The 7,500-nt window shown below is 54.1% G+C and overlaps 1 pseudogene; it reads right to left on the bottom strand.

Moving 5' to 3' along the window:
- The window catches only part of LOC143263692 (large subunit ribosomal RNA), an 11,175-nt pseudogene that overhangs the window by 2,245 nt on the left and 1,430 nt on the right, over positions 1 to 7,500 (bottom strand).

The raw sequence follows: 7,500 nt of genomic DNA on the forward strand, positions 1-7,500 counted from the left end.
CGGGACGACTCCAAAGCTAGCGCCGCCTGATAGGAAGCGCAAGCTGGGTCCCGCGACTTGTGTGCACTAGCCCACCCTCTGTCCTTGCAATTAGAGCAGACCGGAGGTTCACTCTTCTTGCTACAGAGCGTGAAGGTATGCCCCTTTTGGGAGCAGTGACCGCACACGTCCTCCTTGAATTTACAACGCTTCGAGGTATGCCCGAAGCGTTGACAACGGTAGCACCGAAGCACCTGGACGAAATCCCGTACACGACAGGAGTTCCATCCAAGGTAAACTCGGCTACCCCTCTGCTTCAGCCGCTGAAGATTCTGCGGACTGACGGCAACGACCCAGTTGGCTGTCTCCGGGGTCTTGCCAGCCATGCGGCTGACCCGAATTCCCGAAGGCACATCCTTCTGGTTCGCATCGCAGAGATTTTGCCTCCAAATACTGGAGGCAATTTCGTCCTTACCCATCCGACGCGGGACGTCGTAAACTAAAACCTCGGGGTCCCGCTTGGTAGGTAAGGAGACGGACAGACCCGCGCTCCGGAGCTTCTTATTGCCAACGAAGGCTTGCAGGTCCTCCTTTCGGTCGGTCTCGACGACGATGCCACCGGAGTGGATGCGTCGGACCGACTTAATTCGGATCGCCTCCTTCGCTGGTTTAACGAGCGACAGAACAGTAACCTTCGTAACTTCGCTGCTCTGTCCTTTTTCCTTCGGCGGGAAGATTTTTACCACATGCTGCGATTGTGGCCGTCTCCCCGCTTCCGGAGAAGCTCCTTTGCAGTCGACTTTGTTCACATGGGCGTAAGTCGACTGCGCGGCGTTGCAGGCCGTCTTCGGGAGAGTTCCCTTGGACGGCCCAGGTCGCATCGCACTCATTACGGCAGGACGCGCTTTTAGGTCCGCCCTGACCGCGGCGAGCTGCCCTTCGACGAAGCTATTCCGTTGAATAAGCTCCTGGACCAGCTCGTTGAGTGCCTCAACCTCGGCGAGTATCTTTGACCCGGACTCCTTATTGACTTTCGACTCAGGTCGAAAGCAAAAGGTCCGTATTTCAGACACTCGCCTAAAGGCTTCGTCTCTTACGAGATCGAGAGGCCGTACCTTCTGCCCGGAGAACGTCCCCTTCGGTCTCCTGGCCCGGTTTACTGCGGCCTTGCCGGTGGGTGCGCCCGGCTTGGCTCGCTTTGACTTTTTGGTGACGGTTTGCCAACCGTCACCAGTAGGGTCCTCGACACGCTCGGGTGCCGACTGCACCTTCACGAGTGACGTGTCTCCGACTCGTTCGATTACTTCCACGTTACCGGTGTCCGGCGTACCTTCTACCGTGGGCTCGGTTTTCACCGAGACCGCTCGCGTGGGAGTCACACATCTTTGCAAGATCACACGAGGATTGGCGATATTAATCACCTTCCCGGATCTTGTCTTTCTCACAGACGCGGGGGGACTGACAGCTGCATTTGCAGTTCCCGCGTCTGCGGCGACGGCTTCACTCCGAGTAGGAGCTGGACCCGTCGTCTTTGGACGCTTAGTTTTTTGTTCATTAATTTTATTAAGACCCATAATGTGTCTTGGTCTTTCATCCAGTGCGCTCCCCGGCCACCACCGACCCACACAATTTGGAACCCGCCAAAGGCTGAGTTAGGGCTACGCACCGAATATAGTCTGCTGGCTGGGTCGGTTTCCTTACCCAGCCCGCGTCCTCGCCCAGCAGAACCCACTTGCCCGAAGCGTGTGGTCGTTCCAAGCCGATTGACTGGACCAGGGCTGCTTTTCTCGTCCAGCCGCCCATCTAGCCGAAGCAGAGGCCGAAGGTACGTGTTGGGGACGTCTCACCCGCAGGAGAGGGCCCCCTCAGATCCCAGGATCCTCTTTTCCGACGACAAGGGTCGCCACGCACGGCAAACACGTGGGAGACAGCAGTCGGAGAGGCTGCCTCTTCCTCTCCACCACACTTCGTTCAGTTCGCTGCGTATTTAAGAACACGAGCTATCCAGCGGTACCTTTTTCGTGGAGGCTCAAGTGTGGCTAGGGCACGTTTGCCCCTTGCGGCCTGGGTTGCCCAGGGGATTGATTGCATCCCATGTATTCCTGAGCCCAGCGGAGTGTTGTCTAGTGGCGTGTTCCGCCCACGAAAAACGGTCTGAAAAACCGTTTAACGTAAACTGGGGAACTGATGCCACGAGTGACAACAGTTCCCCAGTCGGAAGTCATACAGCACATACAGTGCTGTACAAAGAACACGCCACAGCCCGTATGCTAAATCAGGGCCTCGCCATTATGCGAAGTACTACATGTACGACGCACTGACGGTCTCTAATGCCTTCATCGCCGATACACCCATCGACTCGGCTGATCAACCCTCCTACGCGAGGGCTAGTTCGGGGGTTATCTCCCGCCCTGGGTGGCCACAGACCGCCACCGCCAGTAGATAGGGACAGATGGGAATCTCGTTAATCCATTCATGCGCGTCACTAATTAGATGACGAGGCATTTGGCTATTTTTTTTTTTTTTTTTTTTTTTTTTTTTTTTTTTTTTTTTTTTTTTTTTTTTTTTTTTTTTATAGAGAGGAAAATCTTTTATAGACACCACGGAATTCTTCGACGTGGTAGTGTGGGATTCCTTATACCCACTAAAAACCTCTCTCTTCTCACGCCTAGATGTTATGGCGGAGGACGGCTTTATTTCCTGGTGCCGAATTTGCGATGTTGGGGCCCAGGTTGCCCATTACAGTGGCCGTGAATCGGGCGATCACCCAACGCCCTCCCTATTACCCGGATGACAGATGTTGTTTGTCATCTTATTCCATCTTGTCCAGTTCGTGTGCGATCCCTGAAGGGCCCTCGTAGTTATTGATCTTAAGAGCCCTTTGAGTCCTAGTGCGGAGATCGATTCAGCCGAGAGCGATGCCCACACGCCGCGCCAGGAGATGGTGACCGACGTCACTCTAACAGCTTCCGCCAAAACCCCAAATTCCTGGGCGACGCGATGCCTTAACAGCGGGGTGTCGTATTTAGCGACTTTCCTCGCATGTGCATCATTAAGCGACGTCGCACCGCTAACGACCTGGCTGTCGACGACCCTGACAGCTCCATCCTTAAAGGCCACCAAATCAGGCTTCTGCAGACCCGACTGCAGGACATAATGCGGATTCTCCCTAACCCTCCACCCACTCTGCCTCAGACCAAATGCTACGATTCGGCATATGGCATCGTGTCTGAGTATTCGACCCCCATGAGTCCGGTGACATCCCTGCACTATGTGTGCCGCCGTCTCCGTTACGGCGCACCCAGCACGACACAACACAGGAGCCCCATTCCCACGACGGCCTCTTGATGTTCTTACTCTGGTGGGCAGGGCGTTAATACGTACATGGTGATATTGCACGTAATCCCTGCCGGGGATCCCCGCAGAACAGGCGTCAACCCAAGAGCTGCTATCGATGACTTTAGCAGCCTCACGCAATTCTCCTCCATCGTTAGACTGATGGAGTAAAGATGCCCAGTATTTGGCACGATCCTCAGGCCGGAAGAGCGCCCGACCTTGGATAGTCAGAGCACTCTCCGCCCGTCGAACCGCTGCCACAACCGCCGGATGTTGGGAGGCATCTCTTGCAGCCGCACAGGAGGACCTCGCCATTGATGTTAACCTGGCGTGCATCATCCCCGGTATCGATGTTCGAAACGCGGGGATGCCAAGTCCACCCTCCTTGCAACTGGCGTGGAAATACCCAAGTGGTACATCTTTGGGCAGACGCAACCACCTTCGAACGGCCAGCCGCGTCTGTTTATCTAATGCCTTCAAGATTTTAAGTGGGCATCTTGTCAAAACCAGCTGGTGATAAAAACGCGGAATGAGGAAACAGCGCAAGATCTTGAGGCGCTGTTGAGGCTTGAGTGGCGCCTTGGTGATATTGGCCAACTCTCTGTCTAGCTTGCCCCCAGGTTTTTCAATACCCATTGGCGAGATCTTAATGCCCAGATATCGGAAGCCCTCGGTAGGTCCCAGTTGTTTTATAGACCGACCGTTGACCTCAAATTTGCTGGCGGAGAGTATCTTGTACTTCTTTTCTTTACCAGCGATCTGGATGGACATAGCCAGACATTTATCGGAGTTGAATTCCAACCCGTACTTTCGTGCCTCCTCCTCAGCCGTTCGAAGCATGCCCTGCATTCCTGAAACGGAGGACGCGAACAAGATCAGGTCATCCGCATACGCCAGTATATTGACCCTTTGCTCCCTGATAACATAGCCGACCCCCTCGGGTAACACCCTTATCACCCGGTCCATGACGATCGAGAATAGCAGGGACGACAAGGGATCGCCCTGCCGCACACCCCTCGCTACCCGGATCGGATCCGATGTCTCTCCACGGACCTGAAGCACGGTTCGGCTATTACGGTACGTCGCTGTTATGTACCTCACAAAGAGCTCCGGGAGTCCCAATCCCCTTAGTGCCGATGTTATGGCATGGTGACTAACGCTGTCAAACGCCTTGGCCACATCTAAGGACACAACGTGAAGCTGCTTTAAGCAGCTCCGTGCGTCACGAAGGGCAGTTGATAGTACAAGCACGTTCTCAGCACAGCCATCGTGTACTCCTCGTTGCCGCTCATCGATGAGACCGGCTTTTGCCAATCTCACCGCCAAGATTTTATGCAGCTGACGAACGACGACTGAAGCCACACTTATAGGACGGAACTCGGATGGTGTTGAGCTTCCGTCCTTCTTAGGGATAAATACCGTCCTGCTGATGAGGAGCTCAGATGGAAATGCCCCTACCGCAAGGATGACATTATAAAATAAGGTTCTTAGAACTACTGGCACACTCCTCCATTGCCTGCTCGAGATGTTATCGAGACCCGATGCCGAGGAGAGCGGGATCTCATTGGCCTGGATCTCATGGCCACGAACCGGCTCAGCGATCCAATGCAGGTCCTCCCCTTCCTGAACTGGATGAAGGTGTTCAATGGGGACAGAAGGACTGGTGAGCATAGGTGTCCAGTACTCCACCATCTCGCCAACGGTTGGTGTTTGAGCCTGCACCGGGCCATCCAGTACAAGCTTGGCCGCGCGAGACATGTCCTTCTTCCAGAGTTCCTGCATGGCCGCATACTCCCTTCTCCTCAGTCTCCACCTCGGCACGGGCCCGGCAGGTGCAGCTTTAGGTGGCCGGAGCAGTGGTGTTCTCCGCTCCTTTACTTTCGCAGAAGGCGTCGGAAAGACTCTTTGAAGCCATCGACAACAAGCACTCGGTGTTATTGGTTCTCGATTAAGAACCATTCTCGCAAGACTTACGAGTTCCTCCGCTTCATGGGATTTCACCCTTTCGGCCGGATCAATCAGCTTACGGATAGCGTCAATATATTGGCACTGATGTTGCTGTGCCGACGCAGAGTGCTCCTGAACAGGAGTAGGCGAATCCGCCTGTCGATGACTTGTGTCGTGATGTTGAGTGACACTGGAGGTTGAAGACTGAGACTCAACGGCAGGTCCACGCTCGCGGCATACACCGATCTTCTGTGTAACAAGAGCTTTATACGTCAATTTCTTTCTGAGGCCCTTCAGTCGATCAAGACTGAATTTATTGTCGAAGACCGTCAGTAGATGTTCATTCATAAATTTGACGTTGCCCTGCACACTCGCAAGCGCCTCAGCCGCCGCCACCATCTCAGTCTCTTCCTGAGTCCACCTAACCTTCTTTACGGCCACCTGCACTCGTTGGTTGGCCTCGTCTGGATGAGCTCTCCTCACATGGACCCCTAACCCGATGGAAGTGGGAAAGGATCGCGAACAATGGGGACATGGATGTAGTGCCCCCCGCGACGCAGGATGTTGTGCGTCGTTACTGGACTGGTTGGGTTTATTTCTCGAGGTCGTCGGACAAACATTCCGATCCACTGTGGCCGCTGTCGTAGGGTCGGCGATCCGAGTGGCCCGAGGGCCCGCCGACAATGGGTCACTTGACCCATAATCTTTCTTTTGATTTTTCGGGCCTACGACAATAGAGCCATGGGGGTGGCAACCCCATGACCCATAACATGCCTCCCTCAAAGTGACTAGAGCCGCCGCCACATTAGCGCGAAGGCAGGCCATTTGGGTGGGCTGCACCCTTACAGCGGCTCATTACTGCTAGGCAGCACGTCGTGTCGCACAGAATTTAGCCGCAATGCACTGAATGGACAGGTCCAAACAATACATCACGTTACCGTCGGGAACCACGAGGAGGTACCTGTGCGACTAGGACGGGAGAGGCTAATGGACCTAACAAGAGGTCTATATTACGCATCACCGTCCCGCGGGAGGCCAAGGCACGGGACCGAGCTCGGATCCCAGCCACGAGAGCCGTTCACCTCGCCCAGGCCCGGCACGTCAGCCAGACCCGCTTCCCGACCAAGCCCGACACGCCCCGCTCCTCAGAGCCAATCCTTATCCCGAAGTTACGGATCCAATTTGCCGACTTCCCTTACCTACATTAATCTATCGACTAGAGGCTCTTTACCTTGGAGACCTGCTGCGGATATGGGTACGAACCGGCGCGACACCTCCACGTGGCCCTCTCCTGGATTTTCAAGGTCCGAGGGGATGATCCGGACACCGCCGCAACTGCGGTGCTCTTCGCGTTCCAAACCCTATCTCCCTGCTAGAGGTTTCCAGGGAACTCGAACGCTTATACAGAAAAGAAAACTCTCCCCGGATCTCCCGACGGCGTCTCCAGGTCATTTTGGGTTACCCCGACGAACACTCTTACGAGGGCCCGAATGGTATGCGGTTCCGCTGCCGGGTTCCGGAATAGAAACCGGATTCCCTTTCGCCCAATGGGTGTTTTTTGTGCATGTATATAATAACAAAATATGCTGCGATTTATATAATAATAAAAAAATAAAATAAAATAGCTGCGGTTTTTTTACAAGTGTTTAACGTCTTAGGACACCTCATCTACATAGGATTTCTCTTAGGGCTTAGGATCGACTGACTCGTGTGCAACGGCTGTTCACACGAAACCCTTCTCCACGTCAGTCCTCCAGGGCCTCGCTGGAGTATTTGCTACTACCACCAAGATCTGCGCCGACGGCGGCTCCAGGCAGGCTCACGCCCAGACCCTTCTGCGCACACCGTCGCGACCCTCCTACTCGTCAGAGCTTCATAGAGGACAATAAATTGCCCCGCTTCACACATACCACTGACGGTGGAGTATAGGCGCGACGCTTCAGCGCCATCCATTTTCAGGGCTAGTTGCTTCGGCAGGTGAGTTGTTACACACTCCTTAGCGGATTCCGACTTCCATGGCCACCGTCCTGCTGTCTTAAGCAACCAACGCCTTTCATGGTATCCCATAAGCGTCGACTTAGGCGCCTTAACTCTACGTTTGGTTCATCCCACAGCGCCAGTTCTGCTTACCAAAAATGGCCCACTTGGCACTCTGATCCACATTTTTATCTCTCTATATAATGCCATCGTAATAATAATAATATAATAAAAAAAAAATTTTCTCTCTTGGCTTCATAA

This window comes from Megalopta genalis, unplaced genomic scaffold (genome assembly GCF_051020955.1).
Source record: "Megalopta genalis isolate 19385.01 unplaced genomic scaffold, iyMegGena1_principal scaffold1141, whole genome shotgun sequence".
Classification (NCBI taxonomy): Eukaryota; Metazoa; Arthropoda; class Insecta; order Hymenoptera; family Halictidae; genus Megalopta; species Megalopta genalis.